The 12,510-nt window shown below is 47.9% G+C and overlaps 1 long non-coding RNA gene across 1 annotated transcript in view; it reads left to right on the plus strand.

Annotated features, from left to right (window-relative positions):
• LOC125446128 overlaps nt 1-12,510 on the plus strand; it is a 202,291-nt gene that overhangs the window by 167,912 nt on the left and 21,869 nt on the right. The window contains exon 3 of the long non-coding RNA XR_007246371.1: nt 11,715-11,767. This is a non-coding gene — a long non-coding RNA (uncharacterized LOC125446128). The remainder of the gene's footprint in view (nt 1-11,714; nt 11,768-12,510) is intronic.

The following is a 12,510-nucleotide window of genomic DNA, read 5'->3' on the forward strand; positions in this document are numbered from 1 at the left end:
GACTGTCTGTCTGTCTGTCTGTCTGTCTGTCTGTCTGTCTGTCTGTCTGTCTGTCGGTCGGTCGGTCGGTCGGTCGGTCGGTCGGTCGGTCGGTCGGTCGGTCGGTCGGTCGGTCGGTCGGTCGGTCGGTCGGTCGGTGATAGATAGATAGATAGATAGATAGATAGATAGATAGATAGATAGATAGATAGATAGATAGATAGATAGATAGATAGATAGATAGATAGATAGATAGATAGATAGATAGATAGATAGATAGATAGATAGATAGATAGATATCAAGGCTAAGATCTCCTCGCTGGTCCTTTCCTGGGACTCCTTGCTCACGCTCACTCCCAACAAGATTTATCTTCAACTTGAAAACAAATTATTTGAGCAGGAATATCTATCTATGTTCTCAGCAAGGCACAGAGTTCCTGTTCCCCCTGGCACTTTGGGATTATTCCCCGAAAGCTCTGTGTAGCCCATTATCTGAACCAACTCCGTTATAAACTCAGATGGGCATTTTCAAGAGCAGGAGGCAATTGCTTTCTGTTGTCACTACTTCAAGGCCGGTTGTCAAACATCCCTCAGCATGAGAGGCTCTGCTCTTCCTGCCCTTCTGATATTGACTTCTGTGATCATATCTTGCTCTTCGGCCCAAAGTACAATAGCTTCAGGCCTGACTTCTCTGCCTTAACCTCGGTCAGGTTCTCAGGTCTTTCCATCCACGCAAAGATGACTCTTTCGCTCAACAATCCTGGGGTGGAAATAACTGAAACCGTAGCCAGATTTTTTACTGTATGTTTTGAACTAGGTATCCTTGGTTTTGGTTCACATTACTGGTTGTTTTTTTTACTGGATTTACTTTTCTATTCTGTCCCTTTGTTGCATATGCCTAATAAAGATCTCTGAATTCTACCTGGAGAGATTCTAACCAATCAGGGACCACGCATTGAAAGTGACAATGGGACTGACCTTTGTCGTCAAACAGATTGGCCGTAAGCTAACATTGCAGAGAATGAACGAAGCCAACGCTTTGCTTGCGCGAGTCCAGGGGTCTGCAACCTGCGACTCTCCATGCAATATGGGTCAGGTGGAGACACTCGATCATACCCTCTTTCATTGTGTAAGGTTTGCAAAAATCAGAATGTCGCAATCTGCACTTATCCCACTTCTGTATACCAATCTAACCGACGCTCTTAAGATACCTACGCTTTTGAACAACATAGATCCCACAGTGTGCGAGAATGTAGCAAAATTTCTGCTAAAGATAATAGACGTAAGTCTAGATGAATACCAATCAATGTCTATGTATTATGACCACATATAGCCAGCAGTAATTTTTCTAGCTTCTGTCAGTATCCGATGACGTTTAAGTGAGTCAACTTAGCTGAAGGAATGTCCTATAGTTACAGAAGGACCATGTATATATTTTAGCACCAGTGTCTATAACTGTGAGCAATAATGGGCAAATTCTGTATGCTTATTTTGTATGTTTATTTTATGCCAATAAAGGCTTGTTACTACGACTCTCCAGATGTTCATGGACTACAATTTCCATAAGCCCCTGCCAGCATGGCCAATTGGTCACACTGGCAGAGACTGATGGGAATTGTAGTCTGTTAACATCTGGAGAGCTGCAGGTTGCAGACCCCTGCGCTAGTCAGTTCAGTTCTCATTGGCGTAGGGAGGGGAAGGAACAGCCCTGTTACCAAACGACCCACGATGTGCTAGCAAGACAGTTGCCACAGAAACGGGGATGTCCCCATAAATATTTTCACAGCCTCTCCGGGTGCTTCCTGATCTCCAAAGCGCGCCGCTTTGCTGAAGACGAGAAAGCTCACGAAAAGGGTCAGCCCATTTTTATCTCGGGCTCGCATTAAAAGATACTTAGGCGGCACTTCAGAAAAATATATATAACCATGTGATCTGTATGTGCTCGGGCCTGTTCCTCCGGCGCAGGCTTCAAAGTCATAAATAAGCCAGGTAAGGATTTTTCCGTAACCTTCACAGGAAGGACTGTGCCTACCAGTGAACACATAATTATCCGAATAAATGGTAACAAGCGGCAGTCCGCTAAGCAGATAATAAATCTTGATTCTTACGAGCCTCACTTCCCCGCACTGCAGATCGACTGTAGCCCCTCTTAATTGTAACAAGTAGCTCTCCATGGCCGCATGCAAAATTGTTTGCTGAACGAGGCACCACAGGGTGATTTGGGGAGGCCCCGAGGTCCCCAATCCCATTTATCACCTGCTCCTTCCCAAGGAGGGGGGGCACAGAGGTGAGGAAAGGTAAACATCTGGATGCAAGGGAGGAGAAGCAAGTAGCCAGGGGGAAAGGCAGACTAGAAAGGTTTGGCTGGGACAGCATTTTTGAAGGACGAGTGGCAAATTGACCGCTTGGCCGGGACTCACGGTGAGAAAAGCCACATTAAGACATCTCGATAAACCGTAGTTAGTTGAAATGGTGTGGCCGTGGGAAGGGCGGTCAAGATGCAGATGGTGATGGTGCAAAAAAAGTTGTTTGGTCGTGGTGGGAGAGGGCAGCCGCCTATACGGAGGTGGGCAGAAAACTCAGATTTTGCACCGAGCTACATTCTCCCTAGACACGCCTCTGCTCCAGCCTTCCCAGTCTCTGTCCCCAAATCCAAATTCCCTACCCAGAACTGGCCACCATACTGGCTCTCCCCATAGCTGCCCCCTTGCCCTTCACAAGCAAACTTTGCTGGCTGCAGTTGCAGCAACCAGACTCCTATGGGGCGTCTCGTCCCCCTTCCTTCCGAATTCCATCTCCTGGTCATGTGACGGCCTGCTAAAGAAGCAGGATGTGGTGACCGGCTGCAAACGACACCGGCGGCCCCTGCACTGATCGTTCTGCATGCTCTATTTGCACAGGCCGGCTGCACGGCGCATGCCCACATCTGGCAAGGACGGTGCGAGAAGCGTTAATTCGGGAGTGGCTCCCTCTCCAACCACCGTGATAAATTAGCCAGAGATCCAGGCGTTTCGTGCAGCTGCCTCTCCCTCTGCCAGCATGACAATGTGATTAATTTTCTGTGCCGATTAAGCTCATTTATCACTGCCGCGTGATTTTTTTTGGTGGAGCTTGCAGGAAAGAGAGAGAGAAGGAGGGAGGCAGGCAGGCAGGAAGGAAGGAAGAGAAGAGAAGAGAAGGATTGCAGGGAGGAGAAAGAGGGAATCAGAGAATCAGAGAAATGTGTGAGATTAAGAACATAAGAACATAAGAAGGAGCCTGCTGGATCAGACCAGAGTCCAACTAGTCCAGCACTCTGCTCCTCGCAGTAGCCCACCAGGTGCCTTTGGGAGCTCACCTGCAGGAGGTGAAAGCAATGGCCTTAAGAACATAAGAATGAGCCAGCTGGATCAGACCAGAGTCCATCTAGTCCAGCACTCTGCTACTCGCAGTGGCCCACCAGGTGCCTTTGGGAGCTCACAGGCAGGAGGTGAAAACAATGGCCTTAAGAACATAAGAATGAGCCAGCTGACTGTGACCAGAGTCCATCTAGTCCAGCACTCTGCTACTCGCAGTGGCCCACCAGGCTCTTTGGGAGCTCACCGGCAGGATGTGAAAGCAATGGCCTTCTGCTGCTGCTGCTCCCGAGCATCTAGTCTGCTCAGGCCTTTGCAATCTCAGATCAAGGAGGATCTAGATTGGGAGCCATCGACTTCTCCTCCATAAAACTATCCAAGACCCTTTTAAAGCTAGCCAGGTTAGTGGCCATCACCACCTCCTGTGGCAGCATATTCCAAACACTGATCATGCGTTGCATGAAGAAGTGTCTCCTTTTATTAGTCCTAATTCTTCCCCCCAGCATTTTCAATGAATGCCCCCTGGTTCTAGTATTGTGAGAAAGAGAGAAAAATTTCTCTCAGTCAACATTTTCTACCCCATGCATAATTTTATAGACTTCAATCATATCCCCCCTCAGCCGTCTCCTCTCCAAACTAAAGAGTCCCAAACGCTGCAGCCTCTCATAAGAACATAAGAACATAAGAACAAGCCAGCTGGATCAGACCAAAGTCCATCTAGTCCAGCACTCTGCTACTCGCAGTGGCCCACCAGGTGCCTTTGGGAGCTCACATGTAGGATGTGAACGCAATGGCCTTCTGCGGCTGTTGCTCCCGATCACCTGGTCTGTTAAGGTTCCTCCTAAGGAAGGTGCTCCAATCCCTCAATCATCCTCGTTGCCCTTCTCTGCACTTTTTCTATCTCTTCGATATCCTTTTTGAAATGTGGCTTACCCAGAACCAGATTCATCTCCTTGCTCCAAACCTGGTCTCTCTTTCACTTCAAGCTGATGTCAGCCACTGGAGAATAAACCAACATCCCTGCAGTCTGGGTCAAACTAGTTCTCCTAGATCAAACTGCCTCTTTCTTTGGAGGTTTTTAAAGAGAGGTTGGATGACCACCTGTCGGGAGTGCTTTGATGGCATGTTCCTGCATGGCAGGGGGTTGGACTGGATGGCCCTTGGGGGCCTCTCCCAACTCTACGATTCTATGATTGAAACATTGGAGGGGAAAAGGGATTGGATGGTTGGATTGCGAGGAGAAATTGGGCATCATGAGGAATTAGGGGAATGTCTCTTAACAACACTAGTTTGAGAGGATGACTCAAAACTCATTCACAGTTATCGACTTGCCTATCTCCGATCCTTCGGCTAAGCGCCCAAGATGGAATGGAATTTTAAACAGCATAATGCATTGGGCTTTTAAAAGTTCAAAAAACCTTCCCTTCCTTTAGCCACTTGTCCTGACAACAACCCTGTAAGGCAGACCAGCAACATAATTCTCCGTATTGTCTAAAAGGGAAAGGGAAAGAGCCAGGAATCAGATGCTGAGACGAGATTTGAACTGAGGAGTTCCTTAGATGTAGTTTGGTCTCTTGAGAGCCAACAGGGTGTAGTGGTTAAAGAGCAGGCGGATTCTAATCGGGAGAACCGGGTTCGATTCCCCACTCCTCCACCTGAGTGGCGGAGGCTTATCTGGTGAACCAGATGTGTTTCCGCACTCCTGCATTCCTGCTGGGTGACCTTGGGCTAGCCACAGGTCTCTCAGCCCCACCTACCTCACCTGGTGTCTGTTGTGGGGAGAGGAAGGGAAAGGAGCTTGTCAGCCACCTTGAGTCTCCTTACAGGAGAGAAAGGTGGGATATAAATCCAAACTCCTCTTCTTCTTCTTCTTGGCCACAATGCTATACTCACTGGCTCTCCTCCACTCCTCTTCTGCTCTTCGCTCTTTTCATACCTCTCTCCCTCTTTCCCCATTCCACTTCTCATTCAATTCATTTCCTCTGTTCCACTCTTGCTGGAGTGTCATCTGTTGTTTCTCCCATCCCTCAGCCGAAGAGAGAGTGAGCGAGAGAGCAAGGGAGTGTGCGCACGAGAGAGAGAGAGAGCTCGGAGCTACAAAGCCATCCAAAAAGCACATTACTATATTGTAACCAGTGGGCCTGAAGTCTCTCTTGAAAGCATTCCAGCCCCTCCAGGAGACGAGGCTGTTTCTTATTCATGTATTCAGCAAGCCTGCTTGGTAGCTGCTGATTCACAAAAGAGGGAGCCGGTTTCTCAGCTCTTGTGCCGAGGCTAACCTGTGAAAATCACAGGGACTGCAGGCTGTCGTTAGGTTGGTTTTCACCGGAAACCCAGAGGACTCCAGTTGCATGAAGAACGCACCCACCAGGACTGGGCACCAATTCCTGGACACTCAGGGCTCAGAGGTGAGGGTGGGCAGAACACAGAATAAATCTTATTCTGGAACACAGTGGCTGTCACTGAAGATTGACAGGTTCACTCAGTCCATTTTCCCCATGGACACAGGAAAGTGTGCATGCAAAGGCAGCACAGAGCTGGGACGCTCGGTGTGTCCATTTCCATTCTCTACATAGCTGGCAAGTGGATAAAGGTCCCTCTCTATTCAAATCTGTTTTAAGTGAGCAGCAGTGGCGTAAGAGGTGTTTTCAGGGAGCTCATGTATCTAATCTGGAGGAACCCTGGTTTGATTCCCTGCTCTACGCCTGAGCTGTGGGAGGCTGGATCTGGGGAATTCAGCTCTAGCCTGTGCACTCCTACACACGCCTAGCTGGGTGACCTCCTGGGCTAGTCACAGCTCTTCTGAGCTCTCTCAGCCCCCCACCCACCTCATAGGGTGTTTGTTGTGAGGAGGGGAGGGCAAGGAGATTGTAAGCTCCCTTTTGAGTCTCCTACCAGGAGAAAAAAGGGGGGGATATAAATCCAAACTCCTCCTCCTCCTCCTCCTCCCTCCCTCCCTCCCTCTCCTCCTCCCTCCTCCCTCCTCCTCCCTCCCTCCTCCCTCCCTCCCTCCTCTTCTCTCTCTCTCTCTTCTCTCTTCTCTCTCTCTTCTTCTCTTCTCTTCTCTCTTCTCTTCTTCTTCTCTTCTTCTCTCTTCTCTCTTCTCTTCTTCTTCTCTTCTTAAGGCAATAGTGCTTCACATGCATCCAACGAACGCGGCCCAGTTGTTCAAAGACAGAGATGTTTCAGTTTATTCTCTCTGGTGTTTTGACCCCCAAATCCACATTTCTATTTCTCAGTAGCATCCTTATCGCACTCTCTCTACAAAGAGGTCTGGTGGGGAGAGGCTACTTGGTTTTCCATTCTCTGTTTTAGGTGTGACACCGAGGCCCCTTCCGCACAAGCAAAATAATGCCCTTTTGATCCACTTTCAATGCACTTGGAAGCTGTGCGGAATAGCAAAATCCACTTGCAAACAATTGTGAAAGTAGACTGAAAGTGCATTTATCTCTGCACGTGCTGAAGGGCCCGGAGAGAAAGGATATTTACTTCCACAGTAGAAGGGTCCCTTTTTTGTGAACTGGTTTTCTGAGAACCTTTTATGATTCTTTTACCACTGCACTGCACTGTCTCATCACTGGTTGTGAGGATAAAATTGAACAGAACAATGTTAATCAACTGCTTTGAGTCTGAGCTACAAGTGTGCAAAAGGCAAAAGTACAAGAGAAGTAGAAATGGAATGAATAAACGAAAGGGAATGGGAATGCATGGAATGAGTGGAGTGAGTGGAAATGGGAATGAAATGAACTGAATGAACAATTGAATAAAATGAATGATGAACCCTCTTTTAAAAAACTTCTCTCTTCAAAAAATCCTTCCACAAATCCATAAGGGCCAAAGCACATTGGCAGAGAATCTGCTCACATAATGCATATGCATCTCTAGTTCGAAGACCTTGAGAGACCACAGGAAAGTCCGCGGAGACTGCAAACCTAACTTGAATAGACCCAATGGACAGATTCCAAACTGAGGTGCAGCCTCCCCGCGGTCAAAAAAATTCAGATCTGTCTCCCTCTCTGTCACTCATCCGCCGACAAAATCTCCAGGAAAGTCCAGCTCTGGAGTTGGCAATCCCATTTTAACGGTTTCTATGCCCTGGATCTTACTTGACCTTCCTTTGTGTCCTACCCGGCAAAGAGCCTGCCTTGAAGGGCAACAATGATCTATACAAAAATAGACAGAAATGTGACTTAACACCTGCCAGAAACATCAGAATTTTTTTTTTTAATCCTTGAAAGCTTGGACTCTGGAGGGCCTTCCTTGACAGAGAGAATCCTGGAATTTTTCGGCAATTCGCTCTAAAAAGGCTTTAATAACCAATTGGGTCCACATTTTTTTTAAGTCCAACTTCCTCTCTACAACTCGAGGGCATTTCATTCTTGAAGACGCTGTCCGTGTGGGACTTTTATAGCTCTTTTTTTGTCTCGGTTGTGCAAGGTTGCCTGATACAGCTCTCTCCTTAAGCAACTCCTGGAAAGCTATTTCAGTTTATTCGTCTCCGGGGGGGGGGGCAGCGTTCACTGCCTGTGGTTTGGAGGGAGGGACCACGTGAGCCGAGCGGAAGCAAAGCCCTCCTTGAAAGCATCAAAGCTCTAAAATGACTTTTTTTTGCAACATCCCCCCCCCCCCAGTATGAGCAGCATGTGGATGCTTTATCCCTTATTGCTATAATAAGGAGCTTTCTCTGGGTGGAAATTTATGCTGCCTTTCCTACATCAAAGAGAACTCTAAATTCCAAGGATTTGAACGAGGGTAATTCAAGCCAGCAAGTATCTTTAGTGGTGGAATCGGGGACAGCATGTTGAGGATTTAGCCCTGGGCCAATGTCCAGGCCTGAGGACTCTCAAGAGGGACAAGGTAGTAGCAAGGCTGTCCGGCTCTAATCCCCAGCCGTGTGGAACACATCTCCTAGAATTCCAACTGGCCAGTGGTTAAAAAGTTTGCTCGCAGCTTCACTCCCAACAAAAAGAAAAGCAACACACAATTCTGAAGTATACATAAGAATATTGCTGCATTTTAATGGGGTAGGGTTTATATTTATTACAGCCTGTATTAATTGATATTTAACGGATTTTAATCTGATATATGTGCTCTATTTATATGCTGTTCATCAAATTTGAGCCCTTGGGAGGAAGGCGGTCTATAAACCTAATTAAATAAATAAATAAATAAATAAATAAATAAATAAATAAATAAATAACAAATAAATAAATAAATAAATAACAAATAAATAAATAAATAAATATAAGTAATAGATAAGAACTAGTCTGCTGGATCAGACCCACAGAGTCCATCTTTTTTTTTTAGTCCAACACTCTGCCACTCGCAGAGTGGCCCAACACCCAGGTGCCTTTGGGAGCTCACCTGCAGGATGTGAAAGCAATGGCTCCTCTGCTGCTGCTGAGGCTCCTGAGCACCTGGTCTGCTCAGGCATTTGCAATCTCAGATCAAGGAGGATCAAGAGTTGGAGCCATAGATCGACTTTTCCTCCATAAATCTGTCCAAGCCCTTTTTAAAGCTATCCAGGTTAGTGGAAACAACACAGATGGTCCAAGCACTAATAGTGCAATCCTAAAACAAGTTGCTCCAGTCTATTGATTTCAGTTTCAAGAGTAACTCTATTTTGGATGGCATTGAAATGCAATGTGGAGTTGCCCTCTCTTGGAGAGCCGGCGTGGTGTAGTGGTTAGGAGCAGGTGCACTCTAATTCGGAGAACTAAGTTTGATTCCCTGCTCTGCCACTGGAGCTGTGGAGGCTTATCTGGGGAACCGGATTAGCTTGTGCACTCCAACACAGGCCAGCTGGCAGACCTTGGGCTAGTCACAGTTCTTCGGAGCTCTCTCAGCCCCACCCACCTCACAGGGTATTTGTTGGGGGGGGAGGAGATTGTAAGCCCCTTTGAGTCTCCTTACAGGAGAGAAAGGGGAGATATAAATCCAAACTCTTCTTCTTTTCGGAGCAATTTTTGGAGGGGTATGGGACATGTATGAACTAATGCATTTGTATATAGCCCCATGCCCGAATACGTATGCTCCCCCGACTGGCAGGAATAGGACATGTACACTCGCTTTGCCAAAAGCAGCATTCCGGCCGCCTTTCCTTATTTTCCCCAGGCCCAGAATAGCTCCACGCAAGGTCAAAGCTGTGGGTGTTCGGCGCACTCCAAAGGCCGAGTCCTTTTAGTTAGGTGTCTTAATATCGAATTGAACTCCTGGCTTCCGACTCCCACTTACAGAAAATGCCGAAACCGTGAAAATGCTTTCAACGCTCAGGCGGCGGCGCGGGTCAAAGCGACCTGCCCGGCAATCAGACATACGCTTAAAAGGGGAAATGGTTCGCACACAATTCTGCCCCCTCCCTTCCTGCCCCCCCCCGCCCCCAATTCATCGCAATGGGACTGAGCCCAGGCTGGGCAAAATTCAATTGGGGTAATTTCCAGAATGATGAACAGAAAGTGGTGTGATCAGGGACGCAGTTTCAGGAAGAGGTTTGCACGCCGCTCGCTGTGGCCAGATGATCCCAGTCTGGCTGGAAGACCGCAGGTTTGTCTGGGCCAGGTACAAAGGTATGCTATTATGGGAATGAATTTTGTCATTTGATCTCTGCCAGAGGAGGAAGTGAGGAAAAATATCTTTACTCCTCTCAGGGCTGACCCCCCAACCCCAACTTGCTCTAAATTTGCCCTACCCTCCAAAATGACTCTCCTCTCCTACTTGAGAGGAGGAGGGAAGAAAAGAGGAGATTTCTCCCCAGTTTTTTTTTAATGGCAGCGTGGCTGAAGAATGTATTGTCAAAGGCGTTCAACTGGTTGTGGTGGGTTTTCTGGGCTGTGTGGCCGTGGTCTGGTGGATCTTGTTCCTAACGTTTCGCCTGCGGAAAACCCATCACAACCAGTGGCTGAAGAAGCCCAATTAGTGCTGGGAAAATTCAGGATTATTCAGGGTCCAAGTTTCAACACCCTTAAATGGAAGAAGAAGAAGAAGAAGAAGAAGAAGAAGAAGAAGAAGAAGAAGATGGGGGGGGGGCCTCTTCGTGCTTCTCCTCCTCTTCGTCTTCTCCTCCTCTTCATCTCCTCCTCCTCCTCCTCCTCCTCCTCCTTCTATCCAGGTCTCGGCACGTATTGGGTACCATTATTTTATCTGAGCGATGCTTCAATTGGAAACCTGTCCCTGTGTACCACATAAGAACATAAGAACGAGCCTGCTGGATCAGACCAGCGTCCATCTAGTCCAGCTCTCTGCTCCTTGCAGTGGCCCACCAGGTGCCTTTGGGAGTTCACACGCAGGGTGTGACAGCAATGGCCTGCTGCTGCTGCTGCTCCTGAGCACCACCCCAGCCTGGTGGGATTCTCAAGGATTATAATCCTTCCCTGTCCTCCATCCCGGCTCTCGGTTCGACAAGAGAAAGCATCCCTATTCTGCAAGCAGTTGTAATTCACCCCGGCGCGCGGTCTCATACGGAAAGTCCCCATGTGTGAGAAACCATTCCAATATTGTGAGAGAAAGGGCAAAAAACCCTTTCTCTGCCTTAATGCGGACTGGCAGTTTCCTTCTGGCCTTCGTAAAGCAAGCAGAGTCTTCTGAAATGTGTTTTGCCAGGCCTTTGGGGATTCATCTTGTCGTTCTCTGCGGTTTTATGAGTGTATTGTTCTGTTGTGTTCCGCCGTGTGATGTTTATATGAGATGTCACGGTTGCTAGCTGGCTGGCGGACCCAGAATAGGTAAGATTTTTTAAAAATGCACCCCAGGAAAAGAACATGAAGCTTGAAGAAGTGCAAGAGGTCAGCTCAAAGTCTGTGTGGGCTGCCCTGAGAACAGCCTTGAATTATCTGCAGTGCAGAGAGATTCCTCAGCGTGGTGTAGTGGTTAAGAGCACGTGCACTCTAATCTGGGGAACCGGGTTTGCTTCTCTGCTCCACCACTTGAGCTGTGGAGGCTTATCTGGTGAACTAGATTAGCGTGTGCGTTCCCACTTGTGCCAACTGGGTGTCCTTGGGCTAGTCACAGTTCTTTGGAGCTCTCTCAGCCCCACCTACCTCACAGGGTGTTTGTTGTGGGGGGGAGGGAAAGGAGTTTGTAAGGCCCTCTGAGTCTCTTTATAGGAGAGAAAGGGAGGGATATATATCCTCTTCCTCCTCCTCCTCCTCCTCCTCCTCCTCCTCCTCCTCCTCCTCCTCCTCCTCCTCCTCCTCCTCCTCCTCCTTCTTCTTCTTCTTCTTCTTCTTCTTCTTCTTCTTCTTCTTCTTCTTCTTCTTCTTCTTCTTCTTCTCCATTTCCCTGAGACTCAGAAAATCAAACACGGCTAGTGAAAAGAACTTGTCTTTTGTACATTTTTGAGTAAGAAAATGCTTGGTTTCATAAACAAGATCTGATACGTACACCCCTTCTTTGTTACTCCAGGTTTCATGCCAAAGAAGAAGGCCTGAGCCCAGCCGGATTGTTGCTACTGGTAAGTCCCACGAAGCCCATTTTTCATAGTACCGGTTCGAATTCTGCGTTGATTTCATAGCTCTGGATTGCTTGGTCTCGTGGTTGAGGAAAACGGAGGGCGAATTTGCTGGTGCTCACCCAGGCCGGCGAAACATTGCCGTAGCCCCCGTCGTGCCCCGCCCAACCCCATTGGCGCTACGCCACTGTTTGAATCCCACCACCATGGGAACCTGTTACTAAAATTTTTGGATCCCACCACTGGATGGATCATCGTGTCTCCTGGAGGGGTGAGAGAATTTCACCCAGTCAAAGGCAAAGATCTAGCTATGCCTGGTGTCCAAGGGATAGTAGGACAAGTTGAAAATCACCTGCTCCCTTGATTCTGGCCAGACAACTTGAAAGTGTATTTCTTCTGCAGGAAACCCTGAGAAAAAGACTAAGATGGAGATGTTCCACCAGGGCTATGGTTGAGGCAGCAACAATTATATCATTGCTGGCTTCCCTTCGCTTCGCTTCTCTTCCCTTGCCTTTAGAACATAAGAACATAAGAACTAGCCTGCTGGATCAGACCAGAGTCCATCTAGTCCAGCATTCTGCTACTCGCAGTGGCCCACCAGGTGCCTTTGGGAGCTCACATGCAGGATGTGAAAGTTAGTGGTTCTCAACCTTCCCACCCTTTAATACAGTTCCTCATGTTGTGGTGACCCCCAACCATAAAATTGGTATGTATAAAATATAAAAGACCGCTTTCCGATGGTCTTGGCGA

This window comes from Sphaerodactylus townsendi, linkage group LG17 (genome assembly GCF_021028975.2).
Source record: "Sphaerodactylus townsendi isolate TG3544 linkage group LG17, MPM_Stown_v2.3, whole genome shotgun sequence".
NCBI lineage: Eukaryota > Metazoa > Chordata > Lepidosauria > Squamata > Sphaerodactylidae > Sphaerodactylus > Sphaerodactylus townsendi.